The sequence below is a fragment of the Cervus elaphus genome, chromosome 20 (assembly GCF_910594005.1).
Source record: "Cervus elaphus chromosome 20, mCerEla1.1, whole genome shotgun sequence".
Lineage (NCBI taxonomy): Eukaryota > Metazoa > Chordata > Mammalia > Artiodactyla > Cervidae > Cervus > Cervus elaphus.
This window is the reverse complement of record NC_057834.1, coordinates 88,582,167-88,597,413: the sequence shown is the minus strand read 5'-3', so window position 1 is coordinate 88,597,413 and position 15,247 is coordinate 88,582,167. Positions and strand designations below refer to the sequence as shown.

The 15,247-nt window shown below is 41.3% G+C and overlaps 1 protein-coding gene across 5 annotated transcripts in view; it reads right to left on the bottom strand.

Moving 5' to 3' along the window:
* USP33 (ubiquitin specific peptidase 33) overlaps positions 1-8,878 on the bottom strand; it is a 60,380-nt gene extending 51,502 nt beyond the window's left edge. Inside the window, exons 1-2 of one of the 5 annotated variants that reach the window (XM_043876656.1) lie at positions 8,649-8,877; positions 4,946-5,035 (exon numbers count right to left, since the gene is read on the bottom strand). The gene's annotated coding sequence lies outside the window, so the exon portion shown is untranslated. Of the gene's footprint in view, positions 1-4,945; positions 5,036-8,648 lie in introns of those variants that run through there. The other 4 variants (XM_043876658.1, XM_043876657.1, XM_043876654.1 and 1 more) reach the window with 4 other exon arrangements.
* Between the last annotated feature and the right edge of the window lie 6,369 nt (positions 8,879-15,247).

Sequence of the window (15,247 nt, the reverse complement as noted above, 5' to 3'; positions counted from 1 at the left end):
TGGATACAAGTTTGAGCAAACTACCGGAGATAGTGAAGGACAGGGAAGCCTGGTGTGCTGCAGTCCATGGGGTTACAAAGAACTGGACACAACTTAGCTACTGAATATCAAGTCTATTCTAAAATGTAAAGCTATTTATAAAGAATCAGAGTCAAGAAACTGTGAGAAAAAAATTTATGTCAGGAGAACTAGTTGCTAATTCATTAGCTACACAGAAGATTAATATGAATCCAGAAGAAAGTCTGTAACAGCAGATGGCAGAACTCATCAATATTTTTAACAAAAATATGGATAAAGACACGGAAGGCAGGCTAGTGAAATCTAATTATAAAAATAATTTTACAAAAAAAAAGTTTATTTCAGAAAAGTGAGCTAAAATTAACAAGGATGGATAAAATATTCTATATTGGGATTCAAAGAGTCTACTGTCTAAAGTAAGGCCAGAAAAGGGTTTCAAGTATTTAGATTCTAGATGCGACAGAAGATGAATGAAACAACAGTATAGTTCTTGCTCAATTTATCAATAGAACAATAGGTTTCAGAACAAAAAGAGTAGTCAGTTTTATTGTACTCATAAACTAAGATTATATCTCCAATGGATTATTTATGACGAATACTAAAAGCTACAGAATACAAATGCCTTCCACAGTCTTAAATAATATGAAAATTGTATCATGATAAGACAACACTATGGCTAAAAGTAAAGCTGCCAAAGCAAGCCTAATTAAGGGCCTGGCTCATATCCAAGCTCCACTATGTCCTAGGTTTGTGAGAAGTGTTAAGTCACTTCTCTGTTCCTCAGTTCCCTCATCCATAAAACTGACATAATTACAAAAGTCTACCGTGTGGAGTTGTGGGTATAACATATATGTTAACATATAGTGATATAAATTACTTGGAACAGAGTGACAGTAAGCACTCAATAAATGCTAGCTATTTATCAGGAAAAACCGCAAGTATGAATAGTTAGACAGCAGAAGGCAAAGGCTGGAGGACTAGAGGGGAGTTCCTGGAGGTCCAGTGATAAGGACGCAGCACTTTCAGTGCCTAGGTCTTGGTTCAATCCCTGGCTGGGGATCAAAGATCCAGCAAGCCACACCATATGCCAACACTCCCCAACCAAAAAAGTCCTGGCAAGTAGGATGTTCCCCATCATTGTTACACAAAGAGGCTGAAAACCCAACCGTTAGGTGTTTCAAAGGACAGCATTTTGGCCCAAAATCAGTTCTAATATTCTCTGACTACAGAAAAATTGATTTGTCTGTCAGTTTCAGCCTACATAACTGTTTCATTACTACAACTAATCTGATTAGTTCAACTGTACTATTTTAAATATTAGGTTTAAAAATTATTTCAACAGCAATTAAGCTAATAACTAATTTTTCCATATTTACAACAGAAGAAAACTGCTACCCAACAAAAGCAAACCAAAAATATTGACAATGGAAGTATAGGTGAAAAGAGTACAATAATAAGCAGAAAGGTTTGGGTTTATTCTAAATCAGTCCATAATACGTGTTTGTGGATACTTTTAATTTATAAAATCTGCTGTTGAGGACTTAGTTTTAAGAATTGTTTCCTGTCCTTTAAACAAATATTCTAGCAAACATACTCTTTAAAATCTTCGCACAGATCTCACAGTGTTATAAGTCTTTCCTCAATCACTCTTAATTTTCCTTCAAACCATAAAGCAGAAAAAGAAATTTAGTATTAATCTAATTTTCCTGTTCCGGGTGCGAGTGGTAAAGAATCTGCCTGCCAAAGCAGGAGATGCAAGAGACACCAGTTCGATCCCTGGGTCAGGAAGATCCCCTAGAGAAAGACATGGCAACCCACTCCTGTGGGTTCTTGCCTGGAAAATTCCACAGAGGAGCCTGGTAGGCTACAGTCCTTGGGGTCAAGGATGAGTGGGGTCAGGAGCTAAAGCACAGGTGGAGGGTGGCCCTTAGAGTGAAGGTAAACAATACATCCTCAGCAACAGGAGGGGAGGTGGAGGATGTGGAGACCTTTTGGTATGTGGTGGTGGTGGTGGTGTGCATGTGTGGAAGTTCTGCTCTAATTTCTTTTATTTTCTCCATTAGGTAGGAAAGCAAGATATCAGTTGGAAGTAAGAACTGGGAAAAGAGGTTTGAAGAAAGTGGAGAAGTTGTGAAAACAGATATCTTAGAGTGGAGCTGGGGAATTCAATGAACCAGGAAAATGTAGTTCTAGGCATCAGTTTCAGACACAAAAACGTGCGGAGGAATAAGACTATCCTCTCTAAATTAACATGACAGTTGCTTTTTAACTATGGTGTTGGAGAAGACTCTTGAAAGTCCCTTGGACTGCAAGGAGAGCCAAACAGTCCATCCTAAAGGAGATCAGTCCTGGGTGTTCATTGGGAGGACTGATGTTGAAGCTGAAACTCCAATACTTTAGCCACCTGATGTGAAGAGCTGACTCATTTGAAAAGACCGATGCTGGGAAAGATTGAGGGGAGGAGGAGAAGGGGACAACAGATGATGAGACGGTTGGATGGTATCACCAACTCAACAGACATGAGTTTGGGTAAACTTCAGGAGTTGGTGATGGACAGGGAGGTCTGGTGTGCTACAGTTCATTGGGGTCGCAGAGTCAGACATGACTGAGTGACTGAACTAAGAGAACTATATAATCTCCTGATTTCTCCACTTGCAATCTATCTGTTCTAGAACCTTATCTTACTTAACACTGCCGCAGTAAATCACCCAAACTGCATAGCTCTAATCTAGCAATCTAGCTTTAAATAAAATTTCTTAGTTGAGATGTATAAACATCAATCAGCATTTGCCATAAAGAAAAAAAAACTGTCAAATAATCGCAAAGTATAGTCAACCGTAACCTAATCTAGTTGAAATAATTGTGACAAACACTAGGAGGAGGAGGAAGAGAGAGGAAGAGAAATGGAGAACAAAAATGAATGAGTAAAAGAGCTCTAACAGAAGCAAAAACCAGCTGACGGTAAATTCCACCTTAAGTCACTTCTGACTTAAGCAAGATGGAAAGGTAATTAAATTAATAGACTATCAACATTATGGACTATTAACACGATATAACATTAAAATTACTTTAGAACATATAGAATCATAGAAAAACAAAGGCAACCGCCATATTCTCATTCTAAGAAATCTCGTTGATTTTTTGTCTTTATCAAAATACTGTTGATTATTTTTTAAAAAATCAAAATTTATTCATCTAAATAATGCCTCTGCTTAAAATATTAGCAATTCTTCCTTCAGGATTTTACAGGTAAAAACTGCAGGCCATTGTATTACTTTATGTCACATTTAGTCCCATATTTTCACCATATTGACATATTTCAGGAGTGTGCTAGCCCCAGGAACTTAGAGTTAATTTAACAAAGGCCTAATCAAGTATAGGTCAGGCACTACATATCTAGTTCGGGTGGCAGCACTGTTCAAATCTCCACCCTACCTGCCCTTTTGAATGATTAGTCATCTACACTCGACTTTATCAACACTCTCCAACACCCTGTAATTCTTTATGCTCCCGAAAAAACTAATTTGAATGTCAGTGGCCTGTCAGTTCAGTTCAGTTCAGTCGCTCAGTCTTGTCCGACTCTTTGCGACCCCATGAATCGCACGCCAGGCCTCCCTGTCTATCACCAACTCCCGGAGTTTACTCAAACTCATTTCCATTGAGTCGGTGATGCCATCCAGCCATCTCATCCTCTGTCGTCCCCTTCTCCTCCTGCCCCCAATCCCTCCCAGCATCAGGGTCTTTTCCAATGAGTCAGCTCTTTGCATCAGGTGGCCAAAGTAGTGGAGTTTCAGCTTCAGCATCAGTCCTTCCAATGAACACCCAGGACTGATCTTTAGGATGGACTGTTTGGCTCTCCTTGCAGTCCAAGGGACTCTCAAGAGTCTTCTCCAACACCACAGTTCAAAAGCATCAATTTTTCGGCACTCAGCTTTCTTCACAGTCCAACTCTCACATCCATACATGACCACTGGAAAAACCATAGCCTTGACCAGACAGACCTTTGTTGGCAAAGTAATGTCTCTGCTTTTTAATACGCTATCTAAGTTGGTCATAACTTTCCTTCCAAGGAGTAAGCGTCTTTTAATTTCATGGCTGCAGTCACCATCTGCAGTGATTTTGAAGCCCCAAAAAATAAAGCCTGACACTGTTTCCACTGTCTCGCCATCTATTTCCCATGAAGTGATGGGACCAGATGCCATGATCTTAGTTTTCTGAATGTTGAGCTTTAAGACAACTTTTTCACTCTCCTCTTCCACCTTCATCAAGAGGCTTTTTAGTTCCTCTTCACTTTCTGCCGTAAGGGTGGTGTCATCTGCATATATGAGGTTATTGATATTTCTGCCGGCAATCTTGATTCCAGCTTGTGCTTCTTCCAGCCCAGCGTTTCTCATGATGTACTCTGCATATAAGTTAAATAAGCAGGGTGACAACATACAGTCTTGATATGCTCCTTTTCCTATTTGGAACCAGTCTTTTGTTCCATAGCCAGTTCTAACTGCATACAGATTTCTCAACAGGCAGGTCAGGTGGTCTGGTATTCCCATCTCCTTCAGAATTTTCCACAGTTTATTGTGATCCACACAGTCGAAGGCTTTGGCATAGTCAATAAAGCAGAAATAGATGTTTTTCTGAACTCTCTTGCTTTTTCGATGATCCAGCAGATATTGGCAATTTGATCTCTGTCAATCCTCCTCAATCACAAGTTATCTAACTCTTAAACCTCAGTGCCTTTTTAGAGTACCTCTTCATGTTCTATATTCTATCAGTTACCAAATTCTACCACTTACTTCTCTGATCACTTCTCAACTCACATTTCTTCTAGGTCTCCACCTAAATTGAGGCTTTCATTTCACATCTGGATTATTTAATGACAATGCCTACTGACAGACACTGTTGACATCTGGCCCCCATCCCATCAGCTCACCTTGAGCTGGCACAGAGTATTCTGCTGGCTTCCCAACTTCAACACTTCTCTGCTTGTAAGTTCTCCAGCCAAACAGGAGCTTGCCCGGCCCTAGCCAAGGCAACAGAGGGACAAACTCAATCAGTGAGGCCTGGGAATAGGCAGAAAAACTCCCCAGCTACCTTTCATTTGCGAGGACAATTCTGAGGCAGTTCTACAAAAATTTCCACAGGATTAAACCCCCAGTTGCCCATCACTGGCTTTTTCCCCTTTCCTGACTCTTTACCCTTATGCTTCCTGGCATCTCACCTACATTCACGTTATATCCAGGTCTGCTTTCAAGATAGCACTTCAGAGGAACTAGAAGGGTCACAAAAGTGACACTATCAAGATCTTGCTCAGCCTAAAGCTGCCCAAGTGTTCTCTTGGTCTCAATCCTCTCCCAAATCACAGCTTATTCTGTGGATCACATACTGTGTGTGTGTGTTAAGTCACTTCTGTCGAGTCTGACTCTTTGTGACCCTATGGACTGTAGCCCACCAGGTTCCTCTGTCCATGGGATTTTCCGGGCAGAAATACTGGACTTGGTTGCCGTGCCCTCATCCAGGGATCGAACCTTCATCTCTTATGTCTCCTGCATTGGCAGGGTTTTTTTTTTTTTACCACTAGCACCACCAGGGCAGAGAAGGCAATGGCACCCCATTCCAGTACTCTTGCCTGGAAAACCCCATGGACGGAGGAGTCTGGTGGGCTGCAGTCCATGGGGTCGCTAAGAGTCGGACACGACTGAACAACTTCACTTTCACTTTTCACTTTCATGCATTGGAGAAGGAAATGGCAACCCACTCCAGTGTTCTTGCCTGGAGAATCCCAGGGACAGGGGAGCCTGGTGGGCTGCCATCTATATGGGGTTGCAGAGTCGGACACGACTGAAGCAACGTAGCAGCAGCAGCAGCAGCAGCACCTGGGAAGCCTGAATCACATACTTCTTCTAACAAAACATCTTCAATGAAGGCTTTCAAAATTTTTTCATCTCTTACTACTAGCTTATATAAACCATAACTTATGATCAGCCAAATTGCTCTACTGATCCTTTCTCAAATATAAGTTGTACGTTCCCAGGAACGCGATAATCTGTTCACTAGAAATGTCCTCCTGTTGAAAATCCTGCAAAGTTCACAGATGTCAAATATCATCTCTATCAAGATTCAATCACAAGTATGTCTTCCTCACCTAAATTCCTGATTATAATACCATAGCATGATTATATGATTATAATACCATAGATACCTGATTATAATACCATATACAATCTTACCACAGTTGTATAAAAAATTACCCAAGCCTGACTACAAATCTGACTCTAAGGGCTGAAACCATGTTTCACTTTTTGTATTTTCCAGAGGGTTTTCCCTGATAGACCCACAGAATCTGACCTACTTGGCATTCTAAAATAACTTTTGAAAAGAACAGTTATTTTGACATATGCATTGTCTCTTAAGTATCAGTTCTCCTGATATACACACACTCACACACGCACACTATATTGTACAAAATTCATTCTTTTTATAGACAAACCAACTGTATTCATCTCATTCTCTTTTCAACTACTTATCAAAATGCTCCTGAAATTGCATGCAGACTTTAAAAAAAAAATGTTTAAAAACTACATGAGGGACTTCACTGTGGTCCAGTGGTTAAGACTCCAAGTTCTAATGCAGGGGGCCTGAGTCTGATCCCTGGTCAGGCAACTAGATGCCACATGCCACAACTAAGACCCAGCATAGCCAAATTAAAAAAAAAAAAAGTCAAACAAAAAATCTACACCAAAAAAAGCTGCTATTTATTCCTTTATTTTTAAGAAATGACTACATTTCACATTTCTCACCAAAAATCTTTCATCATTTATGCTCTTCATTTCCTTTAAGAGTCCACAGTCTGTCACGTTATAGTTCACAGTGCTCCAAAATCTAGCTGAATTCCAATTTATACCAAAGGTTATTTCAGCAAGATTATTTCAGGCTTTAGAGAAATTCTAATCCTTACACAATCTCAAAATGTCTCTGTTGTGGGAAAAGGCTTTACTTCTTGGCATTCCTAACTCAGAGAACAGGCATGAGGATCAAATAAGACTGTACATTTGAAAAGTCACTGAAACTTATAACAGCAATACATAAATGTTAACATTATCTCAATGTTGCATTTCAAATGATTAAAATAATTTATCTACTACAATCTAATGCCATTAAATGCATTTATGTTTTTGGTTACAAATAGGTTACAAAGAATCACAAAAGGGAGGGGGGATCGGGATGGGGAATATGTGTAACTCTATGGCTGATTCATATCAATGTATGACAAAACCCACTGAAATGTTGTGAAGTAATTAGCCTCCAACTAAAAAAAAAAAAAAAAAAGAATCACAAAAGACAAAAAAGTGAAAGTTGGTTCTAAACCAGATAAAAAATAAGAAGCAATCTTAAGCAGACTATCTCTCCTGCAATAGGAGCATGAGAGGCAAGAGGTCAAATAATTTATTTCTGGGATATTTCTTGTACTGTCCATTTTTTTCAATCCTGCCAAAGTAAAATAACATAAAGCCCCTGGTGTAGTACAATTTATTCCTATTACTTTTTCTTAAGATTAGCATTGTCTTTCAATAAGATTCCCATTTTCCCCCATGTTTATATTAACAGCATGAATCCACTAACAATATTCATATTATGTTCAGACCAAATAGCTGATTATTTGCTTTGGTCAGACCTTCTGCTTCAACCAGAAACGAACTAGGACAGCCTCATTATTTTTTGAAACAAATTTTCCTTAAAAGAAAAATAATTTGATCAAACTAAAAAATTCTACAATTCTGTACATCTATTAAGCAAGAAGTCTGGAGATCCTTGTGGTAAAATTTAGCGTCAGTTTAGAGCCTACGCGCCTGCCGGTGTTGTCACCACTGTCCCAATTTTCCTGGCCTTATATTGATATGAAAACGTAAACCCTAAAAATACTTGAGTGTAAAGCACCAGAGTCATCCAACAATCATTCAAAAGAAGAGCATTTTATAGTAGGTAAACATGTTAAGAGTAAAGATCTGGGAAAGCACACACCATGGAAACTGACTCAAACAAAAGCTGCGGAAGGACAGACCGCAGGGGCTACCGTAACCTCTGAAAACAGTCGGGATTAAATATTCATCGAAGAAAAATTCCAGGGACGACGCCGCCTAGGTTTTCCCGCTGACAACAAAGAATATCGGGGCCCCTGGGGCTGCACAAATGGGTCCGATCACCCCAACTGCGCCGCAAAGCGAAACCAGAACCCCGGAACCAGCGCGCTGCGGGGCTTCCAGTCTTCGGCGCCCAACGTGCGGGGCTGGCAAGCTGGAATGCGGACCGAGGAAAGGAGCGGAGACCCTCTCAGGGACTCGCCTGACCACTCCTGCCTCCCAGGGAAGCGCACCCTGGGAACCCCTCCTCAAACCTACGACTGACTCGCGTCCTCCGCCGACCCCTACCGCGGCGGCCACCAATCATGAGCGCAGAGCCCTGGAGGGGGCCTAGGCCTTCTATCCACCCGCGCGCTCACCACCATCCGGAATCAAGAAAAGGAGGCCGCTACAGCAGCCACAGCCCCGGTGCGCGGCAGCGAGAACACAGATCCGCCCCTGGCTGCAGGCGGGCGCCCTTCGGCCCCGCGCCCCTCCCAGCAGCGTCGCGCTCACCTCCACGGCCTTCCCTACGGGCCCCGCCAGCGCGGCCAACGGTGGCCTGCGGCCGCACCTTCACCAACTCCTCTTTTCTTCTCCTGACCTAGGAGACGGGAGGCTTCGCGTCCTGCGCGCCGGAAAACAGCTCTGCAGCTTAGCCCGCGGGCTCCCCGCCTCCCGCACCCGCCACTTCCCGCAGCAGCTGCCGCTCCTTCCGGTGTCTCCGCCGTCGCCGCAGGCGTCTGGGGAGTTGCGGGAGGGCGGGGAGGGGCGGGGCTGCGAGGAGAGCCCGCCCCGGCTCCGGGGCGTGGCCGCGGCGGCCGGGTCCAGGTGCGGAGAGCCAGGCTGCTGTCCCCGCTGAGACTTCCTAAGGAGCTAACGGCTCGGGGAGCAATTTTAGATTTGGGACACTTCGTTTCTACACGAGTTCTCGCCCTCTTGTATAGTCACACTAGGACCATTAACAGGTCTGTCTCGATGCATTACAGAATTTGCGTTTAGGCTGCCCACTAAAGGGGCAAAGAAATACCAGTTTACTTAGTTCAACACTTTTTCCTTCCTCTCTTTCTTCTTCCAACATCTTGGGACCTAGGCTCTGATAGTCATTGTGTTTCTTTTTCCACATCTACAAAGTAGAAATTCATCTCTCCCATTTTCCCTTAGGCCAAAATCAAGATCAGATCAAATATTTATTGAAACCTTAGTATCTGCTTAGTGACTAAAGCATTTAAAGAGATCTGCCAAAAAAAAAAAAACAGAGAGAGAGATCTGCCTTCTATTAATAATTTATGGACCTGTTAAAATCCATTCAATTGATTAATATGCAAACAATAAAACAGTTAATATTAATTGCTCCAATTGTCAATTTCAACGTGTCTGTTTATCTCTAACTTTTTGGCCTCCAAAATGGGAGCTTGTACTCAAGTGTTATGTAAGATGATCAATCTCCGTCAGGAACAAATAGAGAATATGGGAGCTTCTAATTCTATTCATATGATAAAAATGAAAGAAATGAACTTTTGCCATCTTCCTATGTAGGGACTGACACCGAGTCCTCAGTTTGCACCACAACCTATCCTGGGTTAACTGACTGTCGGCATATTTCAAAATATTGCAGTTTACATACTGGAAGATGTCAGCAATGTATTTAATTTTTATTTCATGAAACCATTGTTTCCCTGATACCTTGTAGCAAAGTACTATCTGACAAAAGGAGAGTTTTATACGTTTATTTGAAAAAAGACAAGTGTTTTTTACGTTTTAAAATTTTATGAACCTTTCTGGTGATAAGTGGCTGTTATTAGCAATGCTAATAACAAAACAACTTTTTAATGTATACATTTCCCTATGGTCCTAGAGTAAAAGCTGTGTTTCAAAAATGAGTGAGAACTGCTTTTTGAAAGAAACTTGTGCAATGAAGAGAGCATTTTGAAAAAGGAGGTTTGAAACTGTTTCCATTATTAAGTAACACTGCTGGCAAAAAATTGTCACCTATAAAAAAGTCATCTCTGCATCAAAAGACACTATAAAGAGATGAAAAAGTTAAGTCAGCAAGTAGGACAAGATATTTGAAATATGTATCAATGTAACTAATAAAGAGCTCATATATAAATGTGTATATACATATATATATTTCCATGAATCATTAAGACACTAAATAGACAAAAGGCAAAAGTAATTGCTCCAAAAATTCCTGCGTTGAAATGTATCAGTTATATTATGTTATTGCAGAGTTCAAGCAAATTTAGCTCAGATCCAAAGTCTTCCCACCAACCTGCTTAGTAATCAACATCCTCTTTTCCTCTTTGACTTATCTGTCCTGCAGGAATTCTAGGGCAAAGGGAAAACAAATGATGTGACTTTTCAAGGTAGGTGTGACTCATTGCCTAGATGACAACAGGCAAGTGCCTTTCATTTGGACACCAGGTCAAGTCCTTGCTATGGATGTCCTTAAAAATCAAGCAAATTCACACTGACAATGCAGTAGCTCTCCCACTTTTAACTTTCATGGATTCCCACCCTTCCTGCCAACCCCTGGTTTACATTTATCCTTTTATCCCTTTATAGCTAAGGCTTCCCTGATGGCTCAGAGGTTAAAGTGTCTGCCTGCAATGTGGGAGACCTGGGTTTGATCCCTGGATCGGGAAGATCCCCTGGAGAAGGAAATGGCAACCCACTCCAGTATTCTTGCCTGGAGAATCTCATGGATGGAGGAGCTTGGTTTACATTTATCCTTTTATCCCTTTATATCTAGAATCCTTAATTCCTTACTTTTCTTCGAACTATGCCTCAACAATAGGCTATAAGGAAGGATGCTGTCACCGGGAAATCTATCAACTCCCTCTCAGGCAGGAGAGATTATACTTCCCATAGAGTGGACACCCAGCTGAATCACATTAATTCTGGCACAGAACTCTGGAAGTACCACTTGTGTCCAACGTGATGTGAACTGTACACCTTGAAGTCATGCATCAGGTCAGATAGTGAAGGCTCTCCAAATAGGGATAGGGGTGGGGCAGAGGGCAGGTAATGAACATCAAAACAAATACCTTCTCATTTTTGCAACTAAGGGCAAGTAAAATAGCAAAGCACAAAACAAACATTTCAATCCTCCTGTACTTGAGACTGAAAAAGCCTTTACAAATGCTGTTCCCTCAGATACACTTGTATCAGATATAATTTGACCAGACACTCCGAACTCCAATCCCTCATTTACCTAACTCCTACCTAGATGTTCTCCATTTAAAGTAGCACTCTTGAGAACTCCCCAGGTGGTTCAAGTAGTTAAGAATCTGCCTTGCAATGCAGGGGACTCAGGTTCAATTCCTGGTCAGGGAGCTAAGGTCCCACCTGCCGCAGAGCAACTTAGACTGATGCACCACAACTGGAGAGTCCGTGGGCCGCAACGAAAGATCCCATGTTCCGCTAAGATCTGACACAGCTGAATAAACAAACAAACATTAAAGAAAAACAAAGTAACACTCCTAAAACAAATAAATAAAGTAGCACTCTTCACTCCATTATTTCTCATTTTAGTATCGCGTTTGTTTCCTTCAGAGAATTTATTATGAATTTGAATTATTTTAAGATTTTTGTGTGCATTTAATTCTTTGCCTATTTTCTCTGAACTGTACGTACTTCTCTCTTGTTCTCAATATTCTCAGAGATTAGTACTGAAGGACACAAACCTTTGTTGGCTTTCAACTGGGGGCAGTTGACATCGGCCCCCTGGTGGATATTTGGCAACATCCTAGAAGGGGAGTAGAGAAAAACAGAAACATTCCTTTGCATTGACCTGACAAGGGAGTCCAAAATGTTACTAGTGACACTGTTGAGAAACCCTGTTTAAATTAAAACTGACGCTCTAGAATACGTCTTTGGTTATAAGTGACAGGTAAGATAAGGTAAATAGTTGCTCAGTGGTGTCCGACTCTGCAACCCCATGGACTATACCCCCTCCCCCACCCCCAGGCTCCTCTGTTCATAGAATTCTCCAGGCAAGGATGCTGGAGTGGGTAGCCATTCCCTTGTCTAGGAGATCTTCCTGACCCAAGGATCAAACCACAGTCTTCAGCATTACAGGCAGATTCTTTACCATCTGAGCTACTAGAAAGCCCCAATAAGTGACAGAAATCTAATTAAATCATGGTTCCTAATTTGAAGAACACACTGGATTTGGAAGGGATCAAGCAGAAAACAATTTTGTTCTCTCTCATTATTCTCCCTGAATGACTGTAAGGATCCCTCCCTATTCCTCAGACAAAATCTTAGTCAAAGCCTTTAGTTTTTTCCCTGGAGTTACGAAATCTTTAACATTCATTTTTTTGAGTTTGCTATCTTACAGGGTTGTTGTTTTTTTTTTTTTTTGGCCATGCCACACAGCTTGTGAGATCTTTGTTCCCCAACCAGTGTGACAAAACTCTCTTAGCCTTTTCCCTGCTTCATTTTGTACTTCAAGGCCAAACTTGCCTGTTATTCTGAGTATCTTTTGACTTCCTACTTTTCCATTCCAATCCCCTATGATGAAAAGGACATCTTTTTTGGGTGTGAGTTCTAGAAGGTCTTATAGGTCTTCACAGAACCAGTGAACTTCAGGTACTTCAGCATCAATGATTGGGCTATAGAGTTAGATAACAATAATGTTGAATAATTTGCCTTAGAAACGAACTGAGATCATTTTGTTATTTTTGAGGTTACATCCAAGTATTGCATTTTGAACTCTTGTTGACTATGAGGGCTATTCCATTTCTTCTAAGGGATTCTTGCCCACAGTAGCAGATATTATGGTAATCTGAGTTAAATTCTCCCATTCCCATCCATTTTAGTTCACTGATTCCTAGGATATCTATGTCCAATCTTGCCATCTCCTGCTTGCCATGTCCAATTTACCTTGATTCATGGACCTAACATTCCAGTTCCTATGCAGCAATGGACTTTATTTCATCATCAGACACATCCATAACTGAATGTTGTTTCTGCTTTTGCCCAGCCACTTCATTTTTTATGGAGTTATTAGTAATTGCCCTCTGCTCTTCCCCAGTAGCGTACTGGACACCTTCTGATCTGAGAGGCTCAGCTTCTGGTATGGTGTCTTTTTGCCTTTTCATACTGTTCTCGGGGTTCTCAAGGCAAGAATACTGGAATAACTTGGCATTTCCTCCTGCCATTTCCTTCTTAAAGAGATGAGAATACCAGATCACCTTACTAGTCTCCTGAGAAACCTGTATGCAGGTCAAGAAGCAACAGAACCAGACATGGAACAACTGACTGGTTCAAAATTGGGAAAGGAGTATGACAAGGCTGCCTGCTTTTATAACTTATATGCAGAGTACATCAAGCAAAATGCTAGGCTGAATGAATCACAAGCTGGAATCAAGATTGCCAGGAGAACTATTAACAACCTTAGATATGCAGAAGATACTACTCTAATGACAGATTGTGAAGAGGTACTAAAGAGCCTCTTGAAGCAGATGAAAGAGAAGAATGAAAAAGCTGGCTTGAAACTCAGTATTAAAGAAAAAAAAACTAAGATCATGGCATCTGATCCCATCACTTCATGGCAAACAGAAGGGGAAAAAGTGGAAGCAGTGACAGATTTTATTTTCTTGGACTCCAAAATCACTGCAGGAGATGACTGCAGCCTTGAAATTAAAAGATGCCTACTCCTTGGAAGGAAAACTATGACAAACCTAGACAGTATGTTAAAAAGCAGAGACATCACTTTGTTGACAAAGGCCCATATAGTTAAAGATATGGTTTTTCCAGTAGTCGTGTACAGATGTGAGAGTTGAACCATAAAAAAGGCTGAACACCAAAGAATTGATGCTTTTGAATGGTGGTGCTGGAGAAGACTCTTGAGAGTTCCTTAGACAGCAAGGAGATCAAACCAATCAATCCTAAAAGAAATCAACCCTGAATTTCATTGGAAGGACAGATGCTGAAGCTGAAGCTGTAATACTTTGGTCACCTGATACAAAGAGCTGACTCATTGAAAAAGACCTTGATGCTGGGAAAGATTGGAGGTTAAAGGAGAAAGGGGTGGCAGAGGATGAGATGGTTAACTGGCATCACTGACTCAGAGGACATGAATTGAAATAAACTCAGAGAGATGGTAGAGGACAGAGGATCCTGGCTTGCTGCAGTCCATGGAGTTGCAAAGAGTCAGACCTGACTTAGTGACTGAAAAACAATTTCCCCAACCAGGTATTGAATGATGACCCTTGGCAGTGAAAATACAGATTCCTAACCAGTGGACCACCCAACAGATGATGACATGGTTGGATGGCCTCTCTGACTCCATGGACATGAGTTTGAGTAAACTCCTGGAGTTGGTGATGGACAGGAAGGCCTGGCGTGCTGCAGTCCATGGGGTTGCAAAGAGTTGGACATGACTGAGCAACTGAACTGAAACTGACTGAACCAGTGGACCACCAGGGATTACCCTTCATCTTACTGTTCTAAGAGCAGAGATTTTAGTTTAAAAAAATCCCAAATTGGGTCTTCCCTGGTAGTCCAGTGAGTAAGACTCCAGGCTCCCAATATAGGGGGCCTGGGTTCAATCCTTGGTCAGAGAACTAGATCCTACATGCATACTGTGACTAAGAGTCTGCAATGAAGATCCTGAGAAAGCCATAACTAAGACCCAGCACAGCCAAAATAAACAAATACATGAATATTTTTTAAAAATTTAACTCCCAAATAATGGGCTTATTGTCTTCACTTGGATTAAATGTATGCCTTGGCGCATTCAGCAAGTGCATAAAAGAGCAGAGTAGATCCAATGACAATTACATGGATGAATGGAATGGAAATTTCCAAGAGAGAAAAGTAGGGGATCAGGTCAACCCAATATCACACACACACAAATTGATACTGGTTTAAAAGCTGAGGAAGAAAGTTTATGATGGGCCAGAGAGTGGAGAATTTTTTAGGCACAGCTAATTTGGGAATTTGCAAGGGGTCAGTTTTACTGGTGCAGAGATTGAGGGCAGGGACAGACTACACATGGAAGGCAGGTCATGAATGATCATGTCAGTAAAGCAGACTTTCCTCTCTAAAGATCTGTGAAAAACTTTGAGAAAACCAACATGATGAGATTTACATATTGAATTACT